The sequence below is a fragment of the Cibotium barometz genome, chromosome 21 (assembly GCF_041138505.1).
Source record: "Cibotium barometz isolate CiBa-2024 chromosome 21, ASM4113850v1, whole genome shotgun sequence".
NCBI classification, from domain to species: domain Eukaryota; kingdom Viridiplantae; phylum Streptophyta; class Polypodiopsida; order Cyatheales; family Cibotiaceae; genus Cibotium; species Cibotium barometz.
This window is the reverse complement of record NC_141066.1, coordinates 53,657,670-53,675,057: the sequence shown is the minus strand read 5'-3', so window position 1 is coordinate 53,675,057 and position 17,388 is coordinate 53,657,670.

Below are 17,388 nucleotides of genomic sequence, written 5' to 3'. Positions count from 1 at the left end.
CACAACGACACTCCCTCTTTGCATGGATGAAACATACTAGGATGCACTTCACAAGCCCTTTGATTGTAGATAAAATAAAAGTCGCTTGGCTCAAAACCTGTTTTTGTGCAAAGCACTCTGATCATAGGTTCCAAGTTCTACTGAGCCATTGAGGACCAAATGGAAGCCCGGAAAAAATAGAGCACAAACTTGAAAAAATCTGCCACTCCTGGCCTCAGCATCATGTGCATATACCCTATACGAAATGTTCTCACCCCGCTAATATTGAAAGGAACAGACTTCCTTTTGAGAAGCACACCATTTACATCTAGAATGATCAATCTGTGAATTCAGAAAACATTTCAATTAGTTTGATAAGAAATGTTAAAAACCTTCACTACTTATAAATAAAGCGGGCATGTCTTTAAAGTATGTCACAAATAAATTGTCTACTGGCTCACATCAATCTTTTGAGGTGTATGTTCGACATCTCCATCTGTGTCCTTAAGCTCAACTCCCTCCTCCTCTTCCAGCTCCTTGTTCTGGTCTTCCGCAACATTCCCATCCTTCTTCTCCTCCTTAACCATATTCTCCACCTCACACTTCTCTTCCCTGCCCTCCTCACCCTTCTCCTCCTCATCCATCTTCTCCTTCTCATATTTCTTCTCCTCCTAATCCATCTTCTCCTTCTCACCCTTCTATTCCCTACCCTCCTCAACCATATGTCCTTTTCCCTCCTCCTCCTCACCCTTCTCTTCTCTACCCTCCTTGTTGAGATTCAAGCTCGATGTGAGCTTGTGCTAGCTGCGCTATATGTGCTGGCATGTTAGGTAGGAATATGTGTGAGACATAAATGACCGTGTCCAGTTGGCCATAGTGTGTGGACATTAGCTAGGGTTAGCGGTGTGTGGACACAACACATAGTGTGTGTTGTGTATTATATGTATTATGGCTTTATGCATTGTGTGAGAAGGGAGATCTTCTATGGCTTCCCCCTATGGTTAGGGTTTGCAATATACATTAGGGTTTGCTCCTGTGTCTGTGTCTCCTCTCCCGCTACCTATTTTTCATCATGGTATCAGAGCCTGGTGCTCTCTATTAGGGTTTATGAGTGAGTGAGAGAAGAGGGAGAAGAAGCTGTGAAGCTTGCCGCCATTGATGTTGTGAAGATTGGATCACATTGATTTCTATCAAATCGGAGAGCTTGGCCTATCGGGTAAGGACTACTAAACACCCTTGAGAGGATTGCAGATGATTCAAGCACAAACAAGGCAAATCAGGGTTGCCCAAAGTAAAAGAAAATTCTAGTTTTTTGCAAGCTAGGAGTGCTTTTTTTTGAAAATAATTCACAAGTTGAGGTCTTTTGATGCCAAATGGATGATATGAATGCATGGGAAGCTTAGAAATCAGGTATATATTGAAGTGGAGAAGGTCTTTGCAAGTTCAACCTTGAACAACCTAAAGATTTGAGCTGATTAATGAAGGATAGCAGAGTTGTTAATAGTTATTAGTGAGACAGTGAGTGATTAATCGACTAATTACTCACTTGTTATTCATAATTAGACTAATTACTTTTACACGGAGTTAGTACACATCATTTCTAAGATAAAGAATGCCTGGTCTCTCAATTTGGACAAGGATTGAAGAAATTAGACCGAGATTAATACTAGTTTTATTGGTTTTTCTCAAAACAGAGAAGGGGATCTGACAAATTTGGTATGTACGCACCTTGGTTAGTGTTGATATGCAACATTGAGCTTGTTTAGGTGTCAATGCGAGTTATCCACACTTGATTGAACCACTACATTGCAATTTGAAGCCTTGAAAAGCGTGCCAAAATAGGGTACCTTGGACTGTGTATGCCAGCTCATTTTGGATGCAATCAGTTTGATTTTCTACATCAAAAGTGAAGTTTCTTGAGTACTTTGGAGTATTTGGAACACTCATTAGAGTGTGGTTGAGCTAAGGAAGGCTCGTTTATAGATTTGGACATGTGCGCAAGGTGCATTTGCATTGAGTAAATATGTCAGACAACCCAGTACAAATTGTGGGTGAAAAGTTAGATAAGAAGAACTTCCAGGCATGGAAGTATAGGATCAAAAGCTTTCTGAAGGGAAAAGGTTTTTGGAACCTTATTACAGGTGCAGAGCCAGAGCCGGAACTACCTCGACAACCTACACAGGTTGTAGCTCATTTAATAAAGCAATGGTTAGAAAGAGCATAGAAAGTTTTGCATTACCTGTCTATATGTATCTCGGATGCCATACTCATACATATACATGACGCTGAGAATCCCAAGGATGCATGGGATACATTGGTAAAGCTCTTTGATACAGACACTAGTGCTCACAAGGATGCATGGGATACATTGGTAAAGCTGTTTGATACAGACACTAGTGCTTGCAAGTCTCAGTTGTTGAGACAATAGATTAATAATGTGAAACGGAAAGGAAGGAGTATCCATGATTATGTACAAGAGATAAAGAAGTATGCAGATGCATTGGCAACAATCAATGCCCCCATGCCTGATGATGATTTGGTAGACATTACCTTGTGTGGTCTTGGCAAGGAGTATAAGTCTTTTGATACATCCATCTCAGTTTTCGGAGTACAGGTTTACCAGATTTTTATGAGTTGGTTTCACTCTTGCTTGTTGAGGAAATCAAACTTAGTGACTCTTTTCATGATAGATCTACTAGCCATGATGATAATGGCAGAAATCAGGCTTTCTATTCACAAAGGGGATTTAGAGGCAGGGGTAGATTTGCATCACGTGGCCGTGGTAATGGTTGTGGATGGTAGGATAGGTCACCACAACAGAATTTTCAGCCTACATATGGTGCTAGAGGTGGTCGTGGATATACACCTCGGAGAGGCAGAGGTAATCCTCGTGGTAGAGGACGTTGGCAAGGCCAACAAACATCTATGCAAAATGTGGAATGCCATTACTATGGAAAATTTGGTCACATGGCACGTGATTGTTTCTGCAAAACAAAATGATTTGAGAGGGGGTAGAGCACAACATGGTGGACATTATGCACAACATGGTGGAAATTATGCAAGTGGTGGAAATTATGCATCAAGCAGTAATGGTGGAAATTATGCAAGTGGTGGAAATTATGCATCAAGCAGCAGTAATGATGGCAGTGTAAATCACTTGTTTGCCATGAAACATGTTATGGGATCTATGATGACAAATGGTAAAAGTGATGACACTTGGTATATGGACTCTGGAGCATCAAACCATATGACTTGTCATGGCAAATGGTTTGAGCATATGAAGCCTATGGATGTGAAAGGCTATGTGGAGACAGGAGATAATACCCAACATGCTATCACACATGTTGGAAGTGTACCATTGGTTATGCACAATGGTGAAACAAAGTCTATGGCGGCGGCAGATGTCTTGTATGTGCCTTCTATTACAAAAAGTTGTCAAATGGTGGAACCAGGTTTACAGGCTCGTTTCAACGAGCATGGTTGCTTCGTTGAGGATTTCAAAAATGGATGTAGAGTCATTGCCACCAAAGGTAAGAAAGAAAGCAGGTTATTTAAGTTGGATGCTGGGATTCCTGAGTTGAAATCAGCCATGTTCTCTAAAAGCCAAAATGTGGTATAGGACATTAACACGTGGCATAAAAGGATTGGACATGTGAACATACAAAGGTTAAAGAACATGCAGGCAAGAGGCATTGTTAGTGGGCTGTCTAGATTCAAGTATGATGGGAATATGCATGTTTGTGATGCCTGCCAGTTTGGAAAGCAGGTGAGGTTGCCGTTTCCTAAAGAAGGCAACATGAGTAGCAGGCCACTTGAGATAGTTCATAGCGATGTATGGGGTCCTGCACAAAACCCATCCATTAAAGGCAGCTTGTATTATGTGACATTCATTGATGATTTCAGTAGAATGACTTGGATTTACTTTCTCAGAGAGAAAAGTGAAGTGTTGGAAAAGTTTATGGACTTCAAAGCCTTTGCAGAGAAGCAATATGGCTCTTGGATAAAATGTTTGAGGACAGATGGAGGTGGTGAATACACCTCACATGCTTTTGAGAATTTCTTGAGAAAGCATGGCATAAGAAGGCAGTTAACTTGCAGGTACACACCTCAGTAAAACAGTGTTGCTGAGAGAAAGAATAGAGTCATTTGTGATGTGGCCAGGGCGATGCTCAATGAAAAGAGCATGCCAGACTATTATTGGGCAGAAGCATGCGCCACAGCGGTGTATGTACTTAATAAGACACCCACAGCAGCCATACATGGAAGTACGCCAGAGATGCAACTTACATGCTTTAGGCCAGACATTGGACACCTCAAAGTGTTTGGTTGCATAGCTTATGTACATGTGCCTGACGAGAGAAGGAGGAAGTTGGATCCTAAGGCAGAAAAGTGTGTGTTTGTTGGATATGCATAGGATCGCAAGGCATATAAATGTTACAATCCACAAACTAGGCAAGTGGTTATCTCCTCACGAGATGTGGTGTTTGATGAACTTGCTAGTTGGTACAAAGAAAAGGATGAGGGTGTCATTGATTCCGTTGATGCTGATGTCCCTCTCTAAGTGTCACTGTCTCTCTAACTCTATAACTCTCTCTACCTGCCCATCTCTCTACATGATGCCCATCAATGGTCGTGTCTGCATTTATCCTTTGTTTCCCACGCTACCTACCACCTATCCCACATTGTTCTCCTCCTCTGTTGCCTTTGAATTAAGTGCTGCTGCACCATTTGTTTTCCACATGCGATCCACCATGCACAATCTATCAATGAGGCCATGCTATTAGCTAAGCTTAGCTTATTAGCAAGCTAAGTCTTATGGCTTCCAAAGAAAAGACCTTGATGCCCAACTAACAATAGCACCTAAAATGTATAAATCAGATTCATAAAAAAAAAGCAAAAAGAGTGACATAATCAACAAGAAGCAGCATGATAAAGGAGGAGCAAACTTTCAAAGAACAAATTGAAGCATCTCATAGCAAAGTATAAACCAATTTGGGCGTTTTTCATTTAGCAATAGATCTAGCCTAATCAGAGCATTAAACCCTATTTTTTATCATTTTCAAAATTGAGGATGAAAATCAGGAAATAGAGTGTTGCTATAGCCTCCTATGCATCAATTCCATTTTTAAAAAACTTTAATTTTTAGGAAATCCTAAAATTTTCCTAGGGATGAGATGAAAAATGATCTTTATGTAATGTTGTGCTAGTACAGAGCACAAATGTGTGTTTCCCTATGTGTGTTGAAGTTCTTTGTATCTTTTTTATGCAAAGATATGTGTGTGTGTTTTGTATGTTGTTAGACCAAGTTATGTTTTATATTCTAGATCAAGTGTTTATCATGGTTATAACCACCTTTGGTCACCTTTGATCAAGTGCTCAACTAATGCTACAGACATTGATGACTGGCTTGGGTGATAGCTTTTACACTTATGGCACTGGCATGCTAGGTAAGATTATGGTTGATATGCTACCAGTTGGGGATGAGAGGCCATGTGACAACCATATTTGGATTACTAGAGTATGGCATAGTTATAGTGCCATCTTATATAGTCGAGTTCACACTATAGATCGACCATTGTTGGTTATAGTATGAGAGTACTTTCCCTTACGGTATTTACTCTTATCTCTTTAGTTTATGATTATAGAGAAGAGAAGAAGATAGAAGATAATTCAGCCATCCATCTCTCTCTTGTGTCTTACTCTCTCTAGTGTGTGTGTTTTCTTGTAGGGAACTCAAGATCTCCCTCTCCCCCACATTCTCCTTCTGTAGGCCATGTGGATTGTGTGTGATCTAGTTGGTCCTTCCTTATGGTTGTTAGATCTACCCCAATGTGCATGATTGGCAGGCATGTGAAACAAGACTATGGATCCTAATTTATACTTATAATAGTAGGAGAGATAGCCCTTGAGGGTGTTTGGTTGTTATGGTCAATGTGTACTTTTGCTAAGTGTGTGTGTGTGTGTAAATGGATGCTAGGCTATGTTGTGTGTGTACCTGGTCAACATTATGTGTGTGTAAGTGTATATCCATGTGTGACCTGATCCAATGTGCCCTTTACCTAGGGATACCATAATTGGCATGTGAAACTAGAGCCATGTGAGTTACCTTTGAGACCAGGAAAACTAGCATGAGAAACCATGAGCCTAGACTTATCCTTGACACAATATGAGGTAATCCCTTGAGAGACGATGGGAATCAAGGTCTTACATGTGTGTGAACCCACTCTTATTGAGTAAGGTAGTATGTGTGTGCAAAACACCTCTTATTAGAGGGGTATTAAATAATATCTAGATATTTTGTGTGTGTCTAACAAAAGCAATGATACCATCGAAGAACTTCTGTAACCTATAAAGGTACATGTACTTTCATTGAATGAATCAAGCAAGTGTCACATCATTGACTCGTGTACTTTCACTCTACCTCTCTACTGTGTTGACTCTCTCTCTTACCTTCTCTCTTTGCTTTAATACCATAGCTATGTATGACTTTACTTTCAAGCCACCATAGCTCAACTCTAACACCAGCGAGGGTATTACCTTGATTGTATGGTGAGAGAGAGTCTTTGAGATAATGAAAGTTTTATTGGGTAGTACCACATCTTGTGTTCATGATGCTTCTCTCTCCCCCTCCTTCCTCCACATGTTCGTTATCTCTTTGTGAGTTCATTATCATGAGTTATGGTTCTATGTGAGTGTAGCTTCTTGGAATCTTTTTAGTTTGATCCTCTCTCCCAAATTTTATCTAAGTATTAAAGTGATATTTCTAGAGGCCTATGTGCGTATGAAGAATTCCTCCATGTATGTATATGAGTGCAAAGGTAATGGAGTTTAAGCTCAGGGGGGGGGATCGGTCACTCATAAATATGTAAGCATAGCACGTGGGTTCAACAGAAGGAATCTATAAAATCTAATTTTTACACATTTTTTATGTACAAAAGGGTACCATTTAAAGGGGGTATTCATAGGTTGAATAGAAAAAGGGTGTGATTTATTCATGAAAAGGGGTTTTAAAAGTAGGCCTTGAACGCACGTGATACAGAGGGTAGTGAACCCTCTGAGAGATTAAGATGGGTTATGCTCCTAAAATTTATAGCTTGTGATTTTATATGGTACAATGAGTGTAAACGGTTCTTTAATAACAAAACATGGTGGTGGTTGCTATAACCAAAAAGTTCTTAGGAGTAGTTTACAAAAAAAATTAATATTCTACAAAACTTGTTTGAGATTTTTTTTTTCAGTTCAGTAAGCATTACTTGCAATGATTAGTTATGCTTTGGATACTTTGAGAAGAGTAGACAATTTGTGCAAAGATGTATGGAGAGTTTGGTGCCTTATAGGAAGGTAAGAACTGGTTTTCATGCCCAAGGGAGTGTAGCTTCTTCCACATGTTCATTATCTCTTTGTGAGTTCATTATCACAAGTTATGGTTCTATGTGAGTGTAGCTTATTAGAATATTTTTGGTTTAATCATCTCCCAAATTTAATCTTAGTATTAGAGCAATCTTCCTAGAGGCCTATGTGGGTACGGAGAATTGAGTGCAAGATTAATGGAGTTTAGGTTGGGTTATGTTGCTAAAATTTGTATCTTGTGATGTTATATGGTACAATGAGTGTAATGGATTTGTAACAAAAAGTGCTGTTGGTTTCTATACAAAAAAAGTATGGAGGAGAAGTTTACAACAAAATTAACATTCTACAAAACTTGTTTGAGAATTCATTTTAGCATTACTTGCAATGTTTAGTTGTGTTTTGGATGCTTTGAGCAATGATTTTATATTCACGTGATCACATAGTTAACATGTTAATAACATGTTAACATGTTATTAACATGTTAACATGTTAACATGTTCCCAAAAAAGCCGGTGGGAGGTTCCCTGATAACCGGCTGAAATCCCGCCGGGCTTTTAGTTTCCTCGACGGTCCCGCCGGGGAAACTAAAAGCCCAGCGGGTCCCGGCGGGGTCGTCACCTAGCCCGGCGGGCTACAATTTTCTATATATATGGGCCCGGGGGGCCCTTTGGGAGTTCATTGCTGACAGTATACACAGGTAATGAGAGTTGTGGGTGTGTGTGTTTGTGTGGGTGTGTGTTCGTGCGGGTGTGTGTGTTTGTGTGGGTGTGTGTGGGTGTGTTCGTGCGGGCAGCCGCCCATTGTCGCAATGCGCGGCAGGATGTGGGTGGTCCGCCACATGAGGGGTATGTGTGTAAGGCCATTCTTCGGAATGGTGCTTACCCTGGGGCACTTAGTCTCGGTAACATGGCTGGTCTGTGTCCTATGGTAAGTATGGCACGCTGTAGCGGTACTAGTCGGTAACGCGGAGCATAGTATCGTTATGGCGATGTCACCTTCCCTTCCCTTCCCTTTGTCAAATGCGGGCATATGGTCGGTAACGCGGCCAGTGTATGTCCGTATCCTATTCGTATTCCCATAGAATCAGGCGGCATTTTGTCGTTAACGCGGCAAGTTGGTGTCGTCCGCTAGTGCATATATTGTTTTTTGCATATTGCGACATTTGGTCGTTAACGCGGTCGAAAAAATGTCGTAAATTTGCTTGCATATTATGGCATGTGATCGTTAACGCGATCAAAAAAATGTCGTGAATTTGCTTGATTTGACTTGTATTGTTTTTATTGTGTGTGATCCATGCGATACTTGGTTGGTAACGCGGCATGAGTCTCATGGATTAAAGTTTACATCATATTGTCTTTATGTTTAATTTCATAATATCGTAACTCGAAAAAATGAATATCTCTCTCTCTCTTCCTCCCCCCCTCTCTCTCTCTCATGATACACTTCACAACTCTTTCTCTCTCTCTCTCTCTCTCTCTCTCTCTCTCTCTCATGATACACTTCACAACACGATAGATGTGTAGATGAGGATTTCTTTTTTTTCTCTTAAAATATACATAATCCCTAATAAATTCTTTTTTCTCCCTCTATTTACTTAAAAAATAAAACAGTACATTATTTTTCTCTCTTTAGGAACTCACAAAAATATTGAAAATATCATCTAATGTTTCTTCTCTCTATCTGTCAACTCTCTCTCTTCCTCCCTCTCTCTCTCTCTCTCTCTCTCTCTCATGATACACTTCACAATTCTCTCTCTCTCTCTCTCTCTCATGATACACTTCACAACTCTCTCTCTCTCTCTCATGATACACTTCACAACTCTCTCTCTCTTGCTCTCTCTGTCTCTCTATCACACGATAGGTGTGTAGATGAGGAGTGCTTTAGGAATACAAAACATTATTTTCCTCTCTTTAGGAACTCACAAAACTATTAAAAATGTCATCTAATGTCCCCTCTGTCTCTATCTGTCACACCTCTCTCTCTTCCTCCCCCCCCCTCTCTCTCTCTCTCATAATACACTTCACAACTCTCTCTCTCTCTCTCTCTCTCTCTCTGTCACGGTAGGTGTGTAGATGAGGAGTGCAACATGTATACACTTGATAAGTAATGATAAGTAACGATGCACTTGTTGCGGGTGTCTCACGTTCGATAATGTATTGCATGATGTTGAGTTCAGTAATATTGTTTGATATTCCGTTTTTGTTTCATCATTGATAAGTAATGATACACTTGTTACGATTGTCTCACGTTTGATGATGCATTGGATGATCACTTGTTGCGTTCTCTCACGTTTGCTTGATGTTGATTTCAGTAATGTTGTTTAATATTCTGTTTTTGTTGTGTTTAGTGATATTTGCTAGATTTACGAAGACGACCAACATGCTTTTCCCTGAAGAGCGTAAAATCATTCTACGAGCAATTTGCATTGAAGCAGTCATCACAGTGTCACAATGTGCAGATGACGTCGTCAAAAAGATCAATGAGTCCGAGATACTCATGCGAGATCTATTAGAGCAGATATGGGAAAATGCACAGCATCGACTTCGAAGCGGAGGCAACGCTGAGTTGCTTGATAGACAAAAGATAGCAGACTTCAACCATCAACATATAATACGAACTATTTTGGGGAGCATGCATGTAGCATGCAATGATCTTAGAGATGCTGCCCCTCCTGAAGCTAATATGCATCGTCTACAGTTATGGGACGCTGTATGGAGCGAGCAAAGAGCCAAGAGCAAGCGCATGAAGGTGCTGGTGGATGTAGAGTCACTCCCCAAAAGAGTGCGCATTGCCCAAGACGTCGCTGCAACGTCCAGCCAGGCAGATGCGAGTGGGACAGGTGCCGTTAATCGTACTATCTACAATTCTATGTGCACACACCTCATTGGCGTCCCGCGCACGAGGCTCTGCTCGAAGGGCGAACAATAGGCTCTGGTGTTTTTGGCACAGTAAAAGAGTATACAGTTAGAGGTATATCATTTTTGCCAGAGCACATTACTTTTTGCGAAAAGCACTACAAAGGAGAAGGCAGCGCCAAGTTTGAGAGCTTCCAAGCAGAGTAGGGCATGCAGGTTCTACACCCATCAATTGTCAAGTGTATTGCCTTCACAAAAGAATCTCCTTGGATCACTATTTTCCCATACTATAATGGCGGCTCACTTGGTGATACTCTTTTGAAAAGGTCCCCTTCAGATTCAGTGAGTTCACTAGAGCAATTTTTTGTTTGGATCGAGGATGGAGACAACCCCCACCCGATAATATTCCTTTAAGTCATCTAGAACTTTCTAAAATAAAACAAATAGTAATAACCATGCCACATATTATGCATGCCCTGGTGGAAGGCCTAGCGGCAGCACATTTGGCAGGAATTGTACATACCAACCTACATCCATTCAATGCAGTGTTGGATTTTACAAAAGAGTTGAAGTCACGCGTAGGTATTATCGATTGGGGGTTACTGCTGAGAGCACCCAAAAAATAGGTGTCTCTCAATTTTGTATTTGAAGCAGACAAGAACCCTAAGAAGGTGGCACAGGCGGTCTCCTACGCAGACAGAGAGCGAAATAAACGACTGTGGATAGCCTCGGAACTTTATGATCCGTTTTTGGCAGATGCATACACTCCTGCATCTGATGTTTTTGCTTTAGGGTATTTATTACAAATTTTATATGACTTTTGGCAGAAAGTACAAGAGTTGTGGATGGACAATAGTTCCTATGACAAAGTTACCATGGATACTATTATTTATAGAGTCAAAAATTGGATGTGTCTGCCTAATCGCGACGAGCGAAAATCTGTTTTGCAAGTAGTGGAATTTTTTAGATCACTAAATACGGACCCAACGAGGGCACAACGTCCTCTTGTAGAGCTATCGGTGTCATTCACCCCAATTTTGTAAAGATACAGTATTAGGAGATTAAGTTTCAAAAATGGCACTTTGTTTGTCTCTCTTCAAAATTTAATATGTGCCCATTGTTTGAAATATTATCTCATTGAGTCTTTGCAATATCTCTCTCCTCTTGTGGTGTTTAAGTTTATGTTTTCTCTTCAAAATTTGATGTGCGCGCATTGTTTGAAGTATTTTTTGAGTCAAGTGGATATTTCTCATTGAGTCTTTGCAATACATATCTCATCTCGTGGTGTTAAACTTTAATTTTTTGAGGGTAATGGTCAATTTATCTTACGTTGATCTTTACAGTTCATTAAAATCCTAAAGTCATTTACGTTCATGCAGATATGGCAGAAGCGCAAGCAAACGAGCAACAAGAGTTAGCCAAGAAGGCATATGAGCGAATGAAAGCCCTTGCACATGGACTGACAGCCCACGAAGCTACGAGAACAGCATGCAGGTTGTCGAAATGGACAAATCCTACTTATGCCCAATGGAAAGACATAAATAAACGCGTAACCACAGAGATGATAAAGGAAATATGGCCATGTCCAGATGGCGAGATTAAGAAGGGAAGATGGAAGGTTTCGCGTTGCACTCATAATGATATCAAAATTAATGCCGAGCGCATTTTCTTGGAGGTGTACGGTCGTCCTCTCCATAATGCCGACGCTCCACTCTATTTTGCTAAGATGCTATATGCACAATTTATCCTAGAAACTCCAGTGGACTTCGCCTCTAGAGAGGCCACTGTCAACACCCACGATATACGTGAAGAGACAGTGACATTCACAAGGAAGGAACTTGCTCTCATGGTGGAGGGTGCTGGATTGGAGTTAAACAAGGTCAAAGAAAGCTTAGGGGCAAAGCTAGCAGAGAAGGAGAAAGAAGCTGTGCAATTATCTCAAGCGTCAACTCCTCCCCCGACCAATAGAGGGATTCAAGAGAAGCTCACAAAGATTAGCCAAGATGTACAGACCATCTCTTCACGTATTGCTCCTGTGCGCCAAGGGAACCACATCTCTCATTTTTTGATACATCCTGATCTTGTGGGAGTTTCTGCTGAGGCTACTAGTTCCTCCACCCCCCAATTTCCTGTATGTTACAAAGTATTCGATGGGTGGAGTGGCCAGTATATACTACCCTGTGGACACTACTACCACTTAATATGTTTCGTGAGGCAAATGCAAAATATTTCCACATGTGCATTATGCAGTGTCCCAATAAATCAAGGTATTTATACATTGTTCAGCATGGCTAGCGAATATAAACCACCAGGACCTTTAGATGCAACTCCTAGTGCAATTCGCAATTTATTTCAAGATGAAAGCTAAGAAAGACATAAATCCTACTTTTGTATTGATAATTTCTCCAAATACAATCATTTGTACAAGTACTTTTTATGAAATTAATGAAATGACTTCTTCCTCTATGTCAATATCTTGCTCCAAAATTCTTTCACCGTTTACCCTCTCATCTGCTAAATTAAGCTCATCTAAGTCAATTTCCAAATTATCTTCTATCTCAAGGGTAGTGCACGACGTGCAACATCAAAGTTCCCGTCTACTACATCATCACAATCGTACATCCATCTGGGCATATCTTCTTCATACTCTTCGCTTTCAATGTCTCGCAAGATCTTTTCATTGCAATACATGTAAACAAGTTTATCTGCTCGATCTGCAAGAAGTCGATTGCGAATAGTACTGTGAATATATTTGTACATGCTCCAGTTTCTTTCTGAGCCTGAGTTTGAAGAGCACTGACTTAGAACCTTCATCGCAAGGTTGCGCAATAAAGCATAATGCTCACCACCATTCATCATCCACCACTTCCATGCAGGTTGCTCTTTAGCCATTTGTTGAACAAGGGAGTTGGAACTTTCAATCGAAATGAGGTCATCTAAATTATGCACTTTACACGATCATCAACATTATTATAAAAAGTGTTTACCACTTTATAAAAATCTTGCACCACCTCAACGTTGGACATCAAATCCATATTCCAATATTTAGGATCCAACATGTAAGGAGCACTGTGTAGTGGTGAATGCGCTCCAATCCATCTAGCATGAAAGTACTTCAATAGGACTTTTCTTTGTCTACTGGAGAATGGTACACGCCATTGCTTTTCCACCACTGAATGCTCTAATTTCTCAGGACACTCCAAACTCCGCTGGACAGTCCACCATTGCATCCATGCTTTCCCTAGATTAGGCACTCTTTGATCAAGACTTCGTACGGCATACATAACAGGCATCATTCCATGGTATGCATCCATCACACTATTCCACCAACTTCTTCTCGTAAGCGCTGCCTTCAAGACTTTGATTTTCTCTTTCACTTTTTCAAGTTGAGTGCTCTCCCAGTCATGAAATGCCATGCATGTAAATGTTTCGCAAACTGCATCTTTATTTTGAAGAAGAGACTCAAAAGTGTAAAAGTGAGTGCAAAACCTAGTCTCCGCTGGAAGCTTTAACATAACTGACATGCGAGGTCGAAAAATATCTAACACTCTCTGTCTCTTGAGCATGAATCTCACAATCTGGCAGAGCAATGTTGACGATTGAGGCAAACCATTTGGTATCATCACTTTTATACCAATCTTTTAATACAAGATTCAAACTATGAGTATTACAGCCTACCGGAAAAACATGTGGATACTGTCGCTTTAGGATTTTGGATGCATTCTTGCAATTCTTTGCATTGTCCATGACGATTTGGACTACATTTTTGGCACCCACTTCCTCTATCACAGAGCCAATGACTTGAGCAATGTAAGCCCCAGTTTTGATTGAACCAGCAGAATCCACGGCACGGATGAAAGTCTCACCTCTAGGTGAAATAACCATTATATTAATTAATGGTTTTCTTTGTACATTAGACCATCCATCACTTACTATACTACATCCAGAAAGCTCTATGTTGCTAAGAATTATTCTTTGTACACGTTCTTTTACTTGCGCATAACATTTCTCTAATAGATCATTTCGCATAGCATGGTACGTAGGCGGTGAAAACCCTGGTCCAAACTCACCAATTTTCTTCCATGCTCTCTTCCAATGCTCACTGTCCACCATTATCATAGCACTCCCAGAAAAGTAAATCGCTTCAGCAAGGGGGAGTTGTGCATCATCGAGCGGACCTTGATGTAGGCTTTATTGCAATGAAGTTTGACGCATGGGTATATTTCCTACGTCAAAGTTTTGCTTACAGGAAGATGCATTGGGTAGATTACTTTCTGGTTGCACATTGACGTTCGGAGTACAAGCAGGCGATGTAGCGGGAGTTTGATGATTAGAACAACAGTGTTCTTGCTGCCTTGATACATTAACGGTAGGAGTGTAATGTTTTCTTGAATCTTTCTTTTGAATTTCTTCTCTTATGCGTTTGGCCACTGCAGGTGCAGAGGGGTGGGTACATGACTTTTTCTTCGGTCCGCCTAAAAAGTGTTCTCTTAGTCGAGGCGCCTCACCTGATTTTACTGCATGGCATAGCTTACACTCCCAATCTATGAATCGATCACCAACGTTAATTGCATATTGCCACTCTATCCCAGGTGCCTTTTTTTTTCCTACTATTTGGAATTTGGACTCTATTGGAGGTATCATTGGATCCAACCTTGTCCTCCATCTCAACAAATAACCTATTCAACCAAGCATATAACAATGAATACACAAATAAAAAAACAACAAAGTCACTCACGTATTACAAAACATACATTAGCAGACAAACTACTTCGAAACTATCTTGACAAACACAAAAGATCATCACATAACACAAAACTACTTTGAAACTATCTTGCAAGGTCTGACTAGAAAATTACTTCGAAACTATCATGCACATTGCACCCCTAATGAAGGATGCCTTTTGTACCCAATTAAGGATACTTTACACAATCAAAGATCTATGCTTGCCCAATACTCAAGTATAGGACAATAGACCTTCTCTAACATTCACAAAGAAAATCAAAGATCTATGCTTGCCCAATACTCTAGTATAGGACAATAGACCCTTGTCTACTCTAAACTATATCAAGTATCAAGAACCAATACAAGCCCCTAAGCAGGACTCTTGGCTCCATCAAACCATTCATAAAGCAGAATGAGGTAGATTACCTACGTAGCTCAAATGCAAAGCTGAATGACTCCAACTTTGTCCCTAAATCTCCGCAAGTATTAGCTACGAACCACACCCTGCCCCCAGTTCAAAGAACTAAGGACGAGTGGCTCAATAGCCTTAGAAGTGCCTACAAGAAAAGACGACAGTCCCTAAGATAAGGACGTTCTTCCCAAGAGGACACTTCTAGCAACTCGAGAGCTCTACAAGTACTTTGAGGAGAGATATCATGCCCCCAAAATAAGGACTATCTCCCCAAAAGTTCTACCATGGGTGTCGGGCAGTGTTTATAAACAGAACAGAACCCTGTCGGGGTTCTTTTGTTTTCTCGGTGGGCCCGCCGGGATATTAAAAAGCTCGGCAAGCCCGCCGGGAAAACAAAAAACCCGGAGGTGTTACGGGTCTAGTGGGTTCTGGCAGGTCATTGCTCAGGTCATGTGAATATACAATGTGATCACAAGTTTTAATATGCTAACAACTGGTTTTGTTAACGTGATCACGAAATTGTGAGGACGTTAATGAAATCCCTAGCTTTGAGAGTAGAGAATTTGTGCAAAGATTTGTGGAGAGTTTGGTGCCTTATTAGGAAGGTAAGAACTAGTTTTCATGCCCAAGGGACAGGTAGATCTTGGAGAAAGAAGGCTCTACAAGAAAGATTTGTTTTACTACTCTTTGTTTGATGATCCGGCCTCTAATGACTTATTGTTGGCCATTTTCTTCTACTATACCTTGGGCTTTGTGTGGGGATAAGGTAATTGTTGGCTCTTGCTTGATGGCATTGCTTGCGTTTTGCTTTGCTTGTGCTTCTCTCTATGCTCTGCTTTCGAAGCTGGGAAGCAAGCCTAATTTGAGCTTGAAATTCTATTGCATTGAGTCACACCCACGAATATTTTAGGTTGGTAGCTTTGTCACTTATCTTTCCTAGTAACATTCTTTTCTATGAGTTGTGGAGGAGCTATTATAGGTTTGCAGCTTCTAAGAGCCTAAGAATGGGACCTAGGTATTGATTCTCCTATGTTTAAGGAGTTGTTGATTTGTGAGTTGTAACTCATTCTTCACACTAAGAAAAATTAGCTAATTCAAGGATGCTTTATCTTCCTCTCTCTCAAGAAGGATGTGAATGATGAATTGTGCTAAACTCTATAGAAAATCCATAATCAATTGGATTGCTTTGTGGCTCTAGGGATCTGATGTTATAATGCACTACAGAATGATGAAAGAGGAAGAGAGGAATCTAATGATCTTAATCTAACTCACACATAAAAATGAATCTCTAAACACACCCTAATAAAACCACAAAGTTAATGAGATGAAACTAAGCTAGGAGAGCTAGAACTATGTTCTCATATCATGTTGAGAACCATGGATCTATAGCTCTATTAATGACAAGACATCTATCTAATAAAAAACTAATCCTACACTAAAAACACTAATCTAAGGTGGATAAAATTGAAGAAAATGCATCATGATGTGTGCTAATTAATATGCACTCGAGTACAATTAGACACCAAGATAACTTATCTTGGATACATAAAGATACTTGAGATAAATATAAGTGAGATAACTTATCTTGGATACTTGAGATAACTTATCTTGGATACTTGAGATAACTTATCTTGGATACTTGAGATAAATATAAGTGATATGAATGCATGATTATCCTTTCTTATGCATGTGGGTGTTTGCTAGTTGCTTGTCACTTCTACTCACTCCCTACCTTCCTTGTGCTTCATCGTACCACATTTCTCAACAATGTGGTGATAGTATAAGTGATACAGATATTATTTGTTGCTCCATCAGGCAGGTTATGTAGGATGATGCACATAATGTCATTATTTGTGATGATCATTGAGGTAATGATAGTGTGTCTTTTGGAACTAAGACATGAAGAGACATGCATATTATGCAGTATTGCTCGTGATTTCATGGAAAAATGTTTCAACTTGGATTCAAACAATTATTCTTAATCCAATTTAAATTCAAAATAATTATTCTTAATCCAATTTAAATTCAAAACACAAGGTAAATTCTAAAAAGAATAAGCGTGGCAAG